This window comes from Pogoniulus pusillus, chromosome 12 (assembly GCF_015220805.1).
Source record: "Pogoniulus pusillus isolate bPogPus1 chromosome 12, bPogPus1.pri, whole genome shotgun sequence".
Lineage (NCBI taxonomy): Eukaryota > Metazoa > Chordata > Aves > Piciformes > Lybiidae > Pogoniulus > Pogoniulus pusillus.
In genome coordinates, this window is record NC_087275.1 from 129,527 (window position 1) to 143,563 (window position 14,037).

Here is a 14,037-nt window from a genome sequence, read left to right on the forward strand (position 1 = left end):
AGGCAAAAAGCTCCCGATCCATGCAGGCACACTGTTTCATAATGTTTCAAAAGAAGTGTGCCTGAGCACTTCAGGTAATTTTATGTTATTTCTACAGATTGGTACAAATTATAATTAACCCATATAATTGGACAATTTTACCATAAACAACTTCTAAGACCACCCCAAGTTCGGCCCACACCAGGTGTTGAGCGGGCATGAGAACCAAGGCCGGCAGTTGGAAAAACAGTGGCCAATGATTACCTTTTATCTTGTCTTGGGTTCAAATGCAAGTTCCCAGAGACTCTTATAAATTTAGTAGACCCAATGACAATTTATAGAATTTATAGAGTGCCCTCCCCTCTTCCCCCTCCTTTCCCCAAAAGGCAGGGAGAGAGATAAAGGTAGGGACACCCAAATAAATCAATCTCACTCGATTTGGAAGTTAAAAAGGAAAAGTTTAACAATAACTTAGAAAAAAAAAGGGATTGGAGGTAGGGGAGTTTACAAAGGATAAGGAAGGGAAAACAGCAAAATACAAACAGAGATGGATACAACCCGAGTAGTGTGATGGTGTCTCTGCCTCGTGGCTGCCACGTGTTGTGCTGGTATGCAGTATGGGTGTGTGGTCATGAGTGAACGCAGGAAAAAAAGAGAGTGAGACAGGGAGGTCCTGTCCTATTTATACCACAGGAAGTGGGGGGAGTGGGCTAACCATCACCTGGAGTGTGGCCTACCCCTGAGGAGGGGCCAAGACCCCTAGGGTCAGGTTCAGGGTCACTCCCCCAGGAGTGTTAACCCTATAAATTCCACCCCTTGGTTAGACCACTTCCACCTTCCTACGAAACAGTCTTCTTCTCCAAAGATGGGAAAAGTGTCCATGGGTTAAGAGTTCGTGAAGTCCTTCTTGGTCCCCGGCTGTATCGCAAGGCGATGTGCTCCTCTGGTCCGGTGCAGGTTGGTGAGGTGTGAGCAGGACAGGAATGGAAGAAAAGTCAGTGAAGCAGGAACAGTTCTTGTTGGAACTCAGCAAAGAATCTTTTCCCTCTGTGAAGAAAACATCAGGAACAGTCTCTTGGTGTCTGGCATCAGGGGAACAGGTGTAGATGAGATGGCTGTAGACATCCTCTGGAGGGAAATCAGGAACAGTCTCTCACTGCAGGGCATCAGTGACAAATCAGATGCAGGGTTCTGGTTGGACGCCTCGTTGTGATGCGTTGCTGTAGGACTCTGGATAGCTGCTGCTGTGGTGTAGGTTCTGTTGGACGCCGTGTAGTGGTGAGGGTATAACTACAAAAACAACTTGTAACCCCTTATGAACTATAATACAAGTATTGCACAACTATGATACAACTATTATACAGCTATAATACAAGATAACCTGAAAGTATCTGGAACACATGGAATCAACTCTGAGATTTCAAAACCTTCTCAGCTAAAGAGAGATTTCTCTGAGGGACACACTCTATAGTACCAGTTTCCATCATCACCCAGTATGTGTGACCAGGACCCTCTGCAGATACCACCCCTTTGATAGGTTTTCCCCCACCAGAGGCAGGAGCAACCCACACAGTCTTTCCAGTAGATTCCTTTCACAGACTACAGGAACTCCATCTCCCTCAACTGTGGGCAGTAGGGCAGACTGAGCAGGACCAGCTCTGTTAACTGATCCCCTGCTGTTCACCAGCCAAGTGGCTTCTGCAAGGTGCTTCTCCCAGTTTCTGAGAGTTCCACCTCCCATGGCCTTCAGGGTGGTTTTCAGCAGGCCATTGTGACACTCAATCTTTCCTGCAGCTTGTGGGTAGTATGGGATGTGGTAAACCCATTCTATCCCATGCTCTTTTGCCCAGTTACTTACAAGGTGGTTCTTGAAATGGGTCCCATTGTCTGACTCTATTCTCTCTGGGGTACCGTGTCTCCACAGGATGTGGCTCTGCAGGCCCAGAATGGTGTTACGGGCAGTAGCATGAGGTACTGGGTAGGTTTCCAGCCACCCCGTGCTTCCCTCCACCATGGTTAACACATACTGCTTGCCACTGCGAGACCGAGGCAGAGTGATGTAATCCATCTGCCAGGCCTCCCCATACCTGTACTTTGACCACCGTCCCCCGTACCACAAAGGCTTCATGCGCTTGGCTTGCTTTATGGTGGCACAGATGTCACATTCATGGATAACCTGAGTTATGGCCTCCATGGACATGTCCACGGACCTGTCTCGGGCCCATTGGTATGTGGCATCTCTTCCTTGGTGGCCAGAAGAGTCATGTGCCCACCGAGCTAAGAACAGTTCACCTTTGTGTTTCCAGTCCAGGTCAATCTGGCAGATGTGGGCAGCCAGGTCAGCTTGGTGGTTATGCTGCTGTTCTTCACTGGCTCTGCTCTTTGGGATGTGAGCACTGATGTGGCGGATTTTAACTGGCAGTTTGTCCAGGCGTGCAGAAATGTCTTGCCAGAGATCAGCAGCCCAAATAGGCTTCCCTTTTCTCTGCCAATCATTTCTCTTCCACTCCTTCAGCCACCCCCATAAGGCATTTGCTACCATCCATGAGTCGGTGTAGATGTATAGCATTGGCCACTGCTCTCGCTCTGCAATGTCCAGGGTCAGCTGGATGGCTTTCACCTCAGCATACTGGCTGGATTCGCCTTCTCCATCTCTTGCCTCTGCAACCCTGCGTGTGGGGTTCCAGACGGCAGCCTTCCATCTCCGCTTGCTGCCTACCAGGCGGCAGGATCCATCTGTGAAGAGAGCATATGCCTTTTCCTCCTCAGGGAGGTCATTGTATGGGGGGGCTTCCTCGGCACGGGTCACTGCCTTCTCTTCTGCTGGTTTTCCAAAGTCAGTGCCCTCTGGCCAGTTGGTGATGACCTCTACAATGCCTGGGCGCTCGAGAGTCCCCATCCTAGCCCTCTGAGTTATCAGAGCCATCCACTTACTCCAAGTGGCATCTGTGGCATGGTGCGGAGTTGAACCTTTCCCTTTAAACATCCAAGTCAGGACTGGAAGCCTTGGAGCTAAAAGGAGTGGTGACTCCGTCCCAATCACCTCAGAGGCAGCTCTAACTCCCTCATAGGCAGCTAGGATTTCTTTCTCTGTGGGGGTATAGTTGCTCTCTGAGCCTTTGTACGCCTTGCTCCAGAACCCGAGTGGGCGGCCTCTTGTCTCATCAGGAGCTTTCTGCCATAGGCTCCAGCTAGGACCATTCTCACCAGCTGCTGTGTAGAGAATGTTCTTAATCTCTGGGCCGGTTCGAACTGGTCCCAAAGCCATGGCATGGACCACCTCTCGTTTGAGCTGGTCAAATGCCACCTGCTGCTCAGGTCCCCACCCAAAGTTATTCCTCTTCCTTGTAACGTCAAAGAGGGGTTTCACAATTTGACTGTACCCGGGAATGTGCATCTTCCAAAAGCCCACACACCCCAGGAAGGATTGTGTCTCCTTCTGGTTAGTGGGTTCCACCATAGTGGCCACTTTATTCACCACATCCATAGGGATGTGGCGTCGGCCATCCTGCCAGCGAACTCCCAGGAACTGGATCTCTCTGGCAGGCCCTTTCACTTTGCTTCTCTTAATGGCAAACCCAGCATCCAACAGGATATTAATGATCTTCTCACCCTTCTGGAAGACCTCCTCTGCTGTCTCACCCCATACAATGATGTCATCGATGTACTGCAGATGTTCCGGAGCTCCACCCTTCTCCAGTGCAGTCTGGATGATGCTGTGGCAGATTGTAGGGCTGTGCTTCCACCCTTGAGGCAGTCTGTTCCAGTGGTACTGGACTCCTCTCCAGGTGAAGGCAAACTGTCGCCTACATTCTTCTGCAATGGGGATGGAGAAGAAAGCATTAGCAATGTCAATTGTGGCATACCATTTGGCCTCCTTCGTTTCCAGTTCATACTGCAGCTCCAACATATCAGGCACGGCTGCGCTGATTGGAGGAGTCACTTCGTTCAGGCCTCGGAAATCCACCGTGAGTCTCCACTCCCCTGTCTCCTTTCGCACTGGCCATATCGGGCTGTTGAAGGGCGAGTGGCTCTTGCTGATGACAAGCTGCTGCTCCAGGCGGCGAATCAGCTGCTGTATGGGTAGCAGGGAGTCTCTGTTGGTGCGGTATTGCCTGCGATGAACTACACGAGAAGCAATGGGTAACTTAACATCTTCCACCTTGTGAGTACCAACCACAGAAGGGTCATCTGACAAGCCAGGCATGATAGACAGCTGCTCTTTGTCTGCAGTCTCTACAGCTGCTATGCCAAATGCCCACTTGTTCCCCTTCGGATCTTTAAAGTACCCTTCCCGGGGAAAGTCGATCCCCAGGATGCAAGGTGCATCAGGGCCAGTTACTATGGAGTGCTTCTCCCACACATTCCCGGTGAGGCTTATCTCAGCCTGCAGCACAGTCAACTCCTGAGACCCCCCTGTGACTCCTGCAATTGTAACAGTTTCTGTCCCCCTGTGGCTGGAGGGGATCAGAGTGCATTGGGCACCGGTGTCTACCAACGCTCTGTACTTCTCAGCTTCAGAAGTGCCAGGCCATTTCACAAACACGTCCCAATATACTCTGTTATCCCTGGCCTCCGCCTGGCTGGAGACAGGGCACCTCTAATTCTGAGCAGTGTGACCCCATGAGGCACATGGGCCTGAGTTACTGGCTTCACCACCCCTTGAGTGAGAGGGCTGCCTGCGGGACACTGGGGCAACTCCTCTTCTGGAGGAGTTATCCCCTGTGTTTGTCCCCTGCAGTTCCCTTACCCTGGCCGATAGAGCTGAGGTGGGCTGGCCATGCCATCTGTCCATGTTTTCCCCATGCTCACACAGTGTTCTCCAGAGTGACCCCCTGTGTGTACCCTGTCTGCTCTGGGCTGGTCTCCTGCGGGGAGGAGGAGGAGCACGGCGGCGTGTGTTCCTTACAGCTGAGACTTGCACCCATTCTGAAGGTGAAGAGCAGTCATCCTCTGCCTTCTGCAGTTCAGAGAAAGAGGCTTTTAGCTCGTTCATTTCTTGGGTGAGGGTCTCTACAGTGGCAATTAAGGTTTTCCTCGACCAACTGTCTTCAAACTGTCTTAGGTCATTCACAAACTCCCTGATTGTGGGAAGGTTGTTGGGGTCTCTGCCCAGCAGCAGTGCTCCCAGTGTAGGGGCATATGTGGAAGTGGCACACTGGGTCAATTTCTTTAAGAGGGCTGGCTTCATGTGGACATCATCAGGGTCCGAGGTCATCTGGCCATCTCCATAGATTATCTCCTGTACAGCCATTTGCCTCAGGTAGGAAATGCCTTGTTCCATATCTGTCCATTTAAGGGGATGGAAAATCATGTCATCCTTAGTCGGGTACCTGTACCTCACAGCTATCAGAAGCCTGGCCCAAAGTGAGTGGGTACCATCGAGCCTCCCCAGCTCCTTATCCACACCTCCATCCCTCGACAAGGATCCCAGCTGCTTTGCCTCCCTCTGATCTAGGTCCATGGTTTCTGCTCCTGCATCCCAACATTTCAAAAGCCAGGCTAAAAGGGACTGTCTGTTTGCCCTTGCATACTCCTGCCTTGTGTGCCTGATTTCCTTTCTGGGCATGGAGCTGATAAAGATAACTCCATTATCAGGTCCATTTCCAGCTGGTTGCTGTTGCTGGGGGGTGCTGGTTCCCGAAGAGGTCCCTTGCCCTGGATCTGTGTCTGCGGGAGGGTTCGGGTTTGATCTGGCTGGCCGCATGGTAATTGGAGCCAGATGGAGGGGGCTGGGCTGTGGGGGCAGGGTCCGGGGGGCTGCCCTGGGCGAGACCGGAGGCGGAGTTTGGGGCGGAGCCACGCTAGGGGCGGTGCCTGCGCTCGGGGCTGCCGGACCGGTCTGACCTGTCGCCCACCCCCCGCAGCTGCAGCTCGGGCAGTGAGGGCCACCCCTCCCCCTAAGCATCCTAATGGCGGTGCCCACCCGATACTTCCACGTGTCCAAGTTCAGAGCTACCTTGTTAATTCCCAAACCCACATTTACACACAGTGAAATAACAGCTATCCAGTACCATCTCTCCCCCAAAATATCTGGAGCTTCTGTGTTCCAATGCATATACTCAGATTGATTCCATGTTCCAGAAACATTTCTAAACACAGTGATATTACTAACAGAATTCAGGAAATAGGCATAGACTCGGACAGGCAAATGCTTAGAATATTCGCAGAGCATATCAATGACAATCCAGAAGACATGGTAACTCATAAACTTTAACAGCCAGCCCCAAAACAGCCATGCAAAAGCCTGAATGATTAAGACTCTCAGAATATCCATTTTTTTTAACTTCCAAATCTTCTCTGAAAGAATTCTTTCTACCTAGCCCCACGTTGGGCACCAAATAAATTGTCTTGGGTTGAAATGCAAGTTCCCAGAGACTCTTATAAATTTAGTAGACCCAATGACAATTTATAGAATTTATAGAGTGCCCTCCCCTCTTCCCCCTCCTTTCCCCAAAAGGCAGGGAGAGAGATAAAGGTAGGGACACCCAAATAAATCAATCTCACTAGATTTGGAAGTTAAAAAGGAAAAGTTTAACAATAACTTAGAAAAAAAAAGGGATTGGAGGTAGGGGAGTTTACAAAGGATAAGGAAGGGAAAACAGCAAAATACAAACAGGGATGGATACAACCCGAGTAGTGTGATGGTATCTCTGCCTCGTGGCTGCCACGTGTTGTGCTGGTATGCAGTATGGGTGTGTGGTCATGAGTGAACACAGGAAAAAAAGAGAGTGAGACAGGGAGGTCCTGTCTCTTTTATACCACAGGAAGTGGGGGGAGTGGGCTAACCATCACCTGGAGTGTGGCCTACCCCTGAGGAGGGGCCAAGACCCCTAGGGTCAGGTTCAGGGTCACTCCCCCAGAAGTGTTAACCCTATACATATCTTCACTAGGGAGGCATTTCTCATGGGACTGGAAGATTGCTTTGGTTTTGCGATGCTTTTGGTCTACAATGTGAGACACTGTAATTTGCACAGCATGGAGTCCTGCTAGGAGCTTTTGCTACTCTCCATGACAGTGAGGCAGCTGGAAAGCTGCAGAATGGTGCATGGAATTCCAGGCTAGGCCATTCCTGGCTGGGTCTGTAAGCAGAATGAATGCCTTTTCTAAAACGCAATTGAATGTGTCTGCAAAGCAGCAAGGATCAAAATGTGTTTCTGCTTGAAAGGAAAGGAGCTAGGAGAAAGTTTCTTTTGCCGTGGGCAGGGACACTTATAACAGGTAGCTCAAACCTTCATCCAACCTGGCCTTCAGCACCTCCGGGGAGGAGACATCCACAGCTAACACCCACAAGGCTTTTCTTTCAGGGCTGCTCTCAACCCACTCTGCACCCTGCCTGGATTTGTGCTGGGGTTGGCCCAGTCCAGCTGCAGGACCTTGCCCTGTGGCTTGTTGAACCTCATGCAGTTGGCACTGGCTCAAGCCTGTCAAGATCCTTCTGGGCGGATGCCATCCCTCAGGTGAGTCCCCTGCACCACGCATCTTGGTGTCAGCAGCAGACTTGCTGAGGGTGCACTCAGTGCTACTGTCCTTGTCACCAACAAAGATGTTAAACAGCTCTGGACCCAGGACAGACCCCTGAGGAGCTCCACTTGTCACTGGTCTGCACCTGGACATGGAGTCATTGATCACAACTCTTTGGCTGCAGCTGAACTTCTCTTGCTAGCCCAAAAAATGTCATCGCCTGCTCCAGAGCTCCTGGATGCTGTGTGGTAGGTTCAGGGTGGCTTTCCCAGAGCTCCTGGATGCTGTGTGGCAGGTTCAGGATGTCCCCTCCCCATCTCAAGCATCACTTCTAAAGGTGTCCTTCTGGATTGCTGCAGGTGGCTTTGATTTCTTCAGGACCAGCTGGCTCTGGTTGGGTCAATGAGACTCTCTTGAGAGCAATGACCCTAAAGTTTGTCCAGTTCTGGGGTTGCTTTTGTTGCTGTATCTTCTTCTCCTCTTAGCTATCTTAGGTGTGCGAGTATTGAGTCCAACAAAGCCCATGGCTCCCTGAACACTGAGGTTTCTGGAGCTCCCCTGTCCAGTTGTGGTCCTCTTGCTCGTGTGATGGTTGGTCACCTGTGAAAGCTACCAGGAGGTTGTCCTCCAGATATGGTAGTGGCTTAGTAGCAGTGCTGGGATTGTGAGCTTGAGGCGAGACTTGGTGAGCTCAAAGGTCTCTTCCAGCCTGAGCAGAGCTGTGGTTCCATGATTCTGGAATGACAATCAGGAGAGGGCAGTTAACTGCATGTCACTTAGGATTTACTTCATGGCTCTTTGTTTTGTTACACTCAAGGAATCTGTAGAAGGCTGCCCCGGGAGGTGGTGAAGTCACCGTGCCTGGAGGTGTCCAAGCACTGAGGTGGAGGTGCACCCTCAGCATGTTTGCAGGTGGCCCCAAGCCGAGTAGTGCTGTGGAGAAAGCAGAGGGGCAGGATGGCATCCAGAAAGCACCTGGGCAGGCAGGAGAGCTTGGCCCAGGTGGAGCTTGTGAGGTTCAACGAGAGCAAGGGCAGGGTGCTGCATGTGGGCGGGAGCAAGCCTGCAGGCTGGGGTGGAGGCAATAAAGAGCAGCCCTGGGGGTGCGTGAGTGAAGCTGTGTGTGAGCACATGGTGTGAGCTTGCAGGCCAGGAGGAGTCTGTTGGTGTCTGCAGGTGTGTGCAAGTGTCTGTGGAAGTCTGTTCAGGTATGTTGCTGTCTGCAGGGGTCTTCTAAAAGGTCTGGAGGCTTCTCTAAGTCTGCATAGGGGTCTGGAGGCATCTGTAGGGGTCTGCAGGCACCTTTGAAAGGTCTGAAGTTGTCTGTAGGAGTCTGTAGATGCCTCTAGGGTACAGCAGGGGTGTGGAGGGGTCTGCAGGCACCTCTTAAATGCCTGGAGGGGTCTGTAGCTGTCTGCAGAGCTCTCTAGAGCTTTGTAGAGGAATGTGGGTGCCTGCAGCTATCTCTAGGGGTGTGTGGAGGTCTGCAGGCACCTTTCAAATGTCTGGAGGGGTCTGCAGAGCTCTGTCAGGGTCTGTAGGTTTTGGCAGGGTTCTGTAGGAGTCTCTGGGCAACTTTTAAAGGTGTGGAGGGGTCTGAAGATGCCTGTGGGGCTTTGTCCATGTCTGTGGTGGTGTGCAGGTGACTGTGGATGTCTGCAGAGGTGTGAAGGGGTCTGAAGGTGCCTGTGGGACTTTGTCCATGTCTATGGTGGTGTGTAGGTGAGTGTGGGTGTCTGCAGAGTTGTGAAGGGGTCTGAAGGTGCCTGTGGGACTTTGTCCATGTCTATGGTGGTGTGTAGGTGAGTGTGGGTGTCTGCAGAGGTGTGAAGGGGTCTGTAGCTATTTGTCAGGGTCTGAAAGAGTCTGCAGAGGTCTGTAGAGTTGAGTAGGTGTTTGAAGGTTTCTGTGTGGGTCTGTAGGTGCCTGCAGCCATCATTTAAGGCTCTGGAGGGGTCTGTAGATGTGTGCAGGGATCTGTTAAATATCTGGAGGGGTCTGTGGAGCTCTGTAGGGGTCTGTATGTGTTTGCAGGCATCTGCAGGGGTCCGTAGATGCCTGTAGGGATTTGCAGGGGTTTGTTAGTTGTCTGTAGAGGTCTGGAGGTGCCTTTTAATGGGTCTGTGGAGGGCTGGAGGGCTCTGTAGAGTTCTGCAGTGGGCTGCAGTGGTCTGTTAGAGGTGTGGAGGGGTCTGTAGGTGTCTGCATTCAGTGAAGGAGTTCTTTGGCTCCAGGACACTTTTGTCCAGTGTCTCTAAACTGTGACTGTCCCAAATGAGATAGAGGTGCACTGGCAGCATGTTTGCAGATGGCCCCAAGCTGAGTGGTGCTAGAGAGAAAGCAGAGGGACAGGATGGCATCCAGGAAACACCTGGGCAGGCAGGAGAGCTGGGCCCAAGTGAGGCTGCTGAGGTTCAACGAGAGCAAGGGCAGGGTGCTGTGTGTGGGTAGGAGCAAGCCTGCCTGTCACTGCAGGCTGGAGGTGGAGGTGATAAAAAGCAGCCCTGAGAAGGCCTTAGGGGTGCCTGGGAGAAGCTGAGTCTGAGCAGACTGTGTGAGCTTGCAGTCTGTCAGAGGTGTGTAGGTGTTTGCAGGCTTCTATAGAGGTCTTCAGGCATATGCAGGGGTGTGTAGAAGTCTCTGCATGTCTGTGTGTGTCTGTAGGGGCCTGTTAGAGGTCTCTAGGGTTCTATAGAGGCTTGTAGAGGTCTGCATGGGTCTGTAGATGTCTCTGTGGGTCTGGAGGGGTCAGTAGTTAGATTTTAGGGATTTGCAGGGATCTCCAGATATCTGTAGGCATTTGTAGGTGTTGTGAGAGGTCTTTGAGTATCTGTAGGCACCTGTTCAGGTGTGTATGGGTGTGTAGAGTTGTGTAGATGTCTGCAGGGGTCTCTTAAAGGCCTGCGAAAGGGTCTAGGGTCATGTTTGGGGATTCCAGGATCATCTAAAGAGGTACAAAATGAGGTTTTGGGGACATGAAAAGAGTTACTGTGGGCATCTAAATTGGTCTGGGGTCCTCTGGGGGCTCCTGAGGGGTCTCTCCATTTGGTGGCCACAAGGCAGCAAGCATCTGCAGGCTGGTGCCTTGCTTTGTGTTCCGTGACTCTTGGCCAATCAGGAAGCAGAGGGGATGGGAGTTCCATCATGAAATGGGTTAAAGGATGAGGCTTCCTGTGAAATGCCTTTGGGCTTTAGTTAAAATTGTCTCACTGTTCTTTTTCCCTGTTGATCCCTGCCCCTGCTTTTTTTAGGGATCTTAATTGGTTTACCCAAACTCAAGCTGGAGAGATGTGTGGAGCCTCAGCCACAGACCCTGACTGTTGGGGGATGCTTTGCTAGCAGAATGCAGAGCTGTTGGAAACCCAGTTCCTCCTTGAAAGTGGTTCAGAATTGGATTCCCCTGGGAATATGGGGACAGAGACATCTCTCTGGTGAGTTGCTGTGAAGTGCCAGCCTTGGGGAGTGATCTCTGACCACCTTGAACTTCTTATTTGGAGGAAAAGAATTTCATCCGTAGGCTTGTTACCTCCTGCTCTGTTAGCCCCTTTTGTAGAAGGAAGGAGAGGAGTTGGATTAAAAGCCCTCCTGGTCGGTTCTGCTGATTGGGAGGGGTTTAGTATTTCTGTATTACTTTTACTACTTGTTGCTAATTGTCTGTGTTTGTAAATATCTGTATTTGTTGTGTATATGTGCTTGTGTATTTGTCACACTGTAAATACAGCTTAATTTCTTAACTTCCAGCTGCCTGAGTTAGCCTGGTGAATTGGTGGGGGGGAAGGCAGGAAACTCTCAAATGACCACATCTGTATTTAGTGTTGTTAGTGGCGGGAACACTGGCCGTGTTCCCAGCACTTGGAGAAGGAGGGGCAGAGGCTGGCAAGGGGGAAGCCGATAACTGTGCTCCCTTGTTTTGCTGTGAAAGAGACTGCTTCTGAGACACAGAATTTTTCCTAGCTCTTACAGAAGCTGGTTTTGAATTTTTCACCAATAATGCTAAAATTAATATGAATATTAAAATCATGAGGCAAATATTAAAAACTGTGAGAAGAAAAACAGTTTTACACGAGCATGTGCCTAAGCAAACAGTTGGAATTCCTGTTTTAGGCTGAATAACTCTCATTAGAGCCATATTTAAAGCAGAATTTCCATTGATTGTCACATTATTGACCAGAGCTCCTGTAATATCCTTGGTAATATTCTCAGAGATATTAAAACCAGCATAACCAAGAATCAAATCACCCCAGCTCCAGAACATATCTGAAACCTTAGCTTTAGCCTTATTATAAGCCAGATCAATAAAATATGCAACAATTTGACCTTTTAACCAACTAAATGCCAAGAAAACAAAACCAGACCAGAGCAATGCCCCAACCAAATACAATAGCTGCTTGATTAGCTTCATCTTAATTCCCAGAGCTAATTTCCAATCACTCAAAAATCTCTAGCCCCACGTTGGGAAAGCCAATTAAAAATGTGATGGTTTGGGGGTTACCCCGCCCCCCCACGCTTTTGAATTTGCCCCAGTTAACTCAGACGGACCCTGGGAATATAGATGAAGCAATTTATTTACAGCTAGCAGAATTTACAAGCAGCTATTTACAATATATACAGTTATATACAATTATATATAGAAATATACAAAGGATAGACAATACAAAAGCACAACTCCCCTCCCAGAAACCTGAGTCCCCAGGAGGGGCTCTCAAACCACCACAACACCTCCCCCCGGCCCTCTCAACCTTACCCCAGTTCTCAGGAAGAAAAGAGGTGCAGCCAAGAGGTTAGGGAGCAAGGTTAGTGGGAGCAGGGTTAATGAGATGTGTCTTGGTCTAAGGCAAAAGCAAGAGAAAACAAAATGGAGAAAAAGTCTTTCTTCTTCCCAGAGTTCTCAGCGAGACTGAGAGAAGTTGACATCAATTGTTTTCATTTCACTGCCCGTTATCTAGTTCTTTTACCAAAACATTCCAGCTTGCTTCAAACTAGCACAAGTGTACATTCCTTTCTGCTTTCCAGCTGGAGAGCTGTTGCTGCTGATTGGCAGCAGGCCCTTAAAGGGCAGGGGTGGGTTGAGGTTTCAAATAGCATTTATGGGTTGAGAAACCTCCTTGCAATTATATATTAGATTGTGGGAAAATTTATTTTTTGTTAAACTAGCAAGGACTGACCCAAATATATTAAATCTTTTTTTGTTGAATGTTGTGGGTGTTTTTTTCTCTTTCACAGAGAAGAGGTGCGGCATGGAATGGCAAGGCAAGAGGCGTCGAGAAGAGGAGGGGCGTCGGTCTGGAGAAGAGGAGACGGGCAAGGCGCTCTGGGCAAAGGGAGTTGCCCCTGACTGAAGGTGTGGTAAGACGAGAGCTTTGCCGTCACCTCGAGTGTGGCCTGGGTGGCTTTGCGCTGGGCAATCTCCATGTAAGTAGGACTCGGTCTTTGCTTGTGCTGTTGTTTGCCTTTTGGTGGTTTGGTCCTTTGTCTGCCCGGAGCCCGGCTACCCTGTAAGGAGGGCACAAACTGGTGTCTTCACACCCGTTGGGAGAAAGGGATCAACCTGGCCCCCGAACCCCCCCTGTAAGCAGGGTAGGGTCCTTTGCTCAGCCCCGGCAGCTTGTCAGCTGTGGGCTGCCTGTGCAGTGTGACTCCCTGTACTCGAGGTGTGTTGCGGCTTTTGTCCTTTGGCTTCCCCTGAGGGCCTTGCGTGTCCCGAGGCTTCCCTGAGCTCCGCGCAGTCTGGTGTGGCCAAGTCTGACCCTCTTCTCTCCTGCTGCGGGGTAAGGATGGCTGTCCCAACGGTGGCTGCCCAGAGCTTGCTCCCTCTCCTGGGAAGAGGTGTGTGTATGACCCTCCCCTTGCCTCTGCGTGTGTGTGCTTGTGTGCCTGAGTGTGCTTGTGGTGTAGGTTGCTGTGAAAAGTGCTGCAGCTTAGCTTAGGCTTCCCAGGAGGGAAAGAGGGGCTCTGGGCAGTAACAGGGCAGTCTCCTTGGAGTCCCTGAGCGGAGTGGGAGCTCAGCTTGCCCCTCCTTGTCCTGTAGAGACACAGGAAGGCCCTGTAGTTGAGGGCCTGGGTGTCTGCCTCCATGGCAGCCTGTCCTGTTGTCAAGGTGGCATCTCAAGAGCTCTGTAGTTGGGGCCTGTGTGATGAGTTGTGGAGCCTTCTGTCCCTGTGTGTCGCCAGGAGCAGCCTGAGGTCCCTGTAAGCAGGGCCTAGGAGGCTGTTTTAGGCAGCTAAGAGAAGCACGCCTTCCTGGGTGCTTAGAGGGTGGAGGTGGCTCCCTGGTCTCCTGAAGTGGTGTTGCTGTGCTGCAGGCAGGAGGGCTGTCCCGTAAGGTGGGAGCAGGCCGGAGCCCGTGTCTCCATAGGCATTTTTGGGAGTGCTGAGGCGAGAGTGGCAGCCCTGTAAGTAGGGCTGTGCATCGCGGTGCCCGGCAGGAGGTTGGAGGGAACCCCCTTGTAATCAGGGTGAGTATGTCTGGCCCCAGGCTTTCAGAGGCTTGGCATCAGGTTTGTTTGGCTTAGCGTGTACGCCTCAGCCCTAGGTTTGGAGTTGGGGGGGGTCTCTTGCCATGACCCAGGCCTTTGGCTGTGATACCCTGCTGCC

The 14,037-nt window shown here is 51.0% G+C and overlaps 1 long non-coding RNA gene across 1 annotated transcript; it reads left to right on the forward strand.

Moving 5' to 3' along the window:
• Window positions 1-8,565: 8,565 nt before the first annotated feature.
• LOC135179954 (uncharacterized) lies at window positions 8,566-13,806 on the forward strand. The gene is made up of 3 exons (XR_010304206.1): window positions 8,566-8,651; window positions 10,695-10,874; window positions 12,667-13,806. It is a non-coding gene; the product is annotated as an uncharacterized LOC135179954 (long non-coding RNA).
• Window positions 13,807-14,037: the final 231 nt, after the last annotated feature.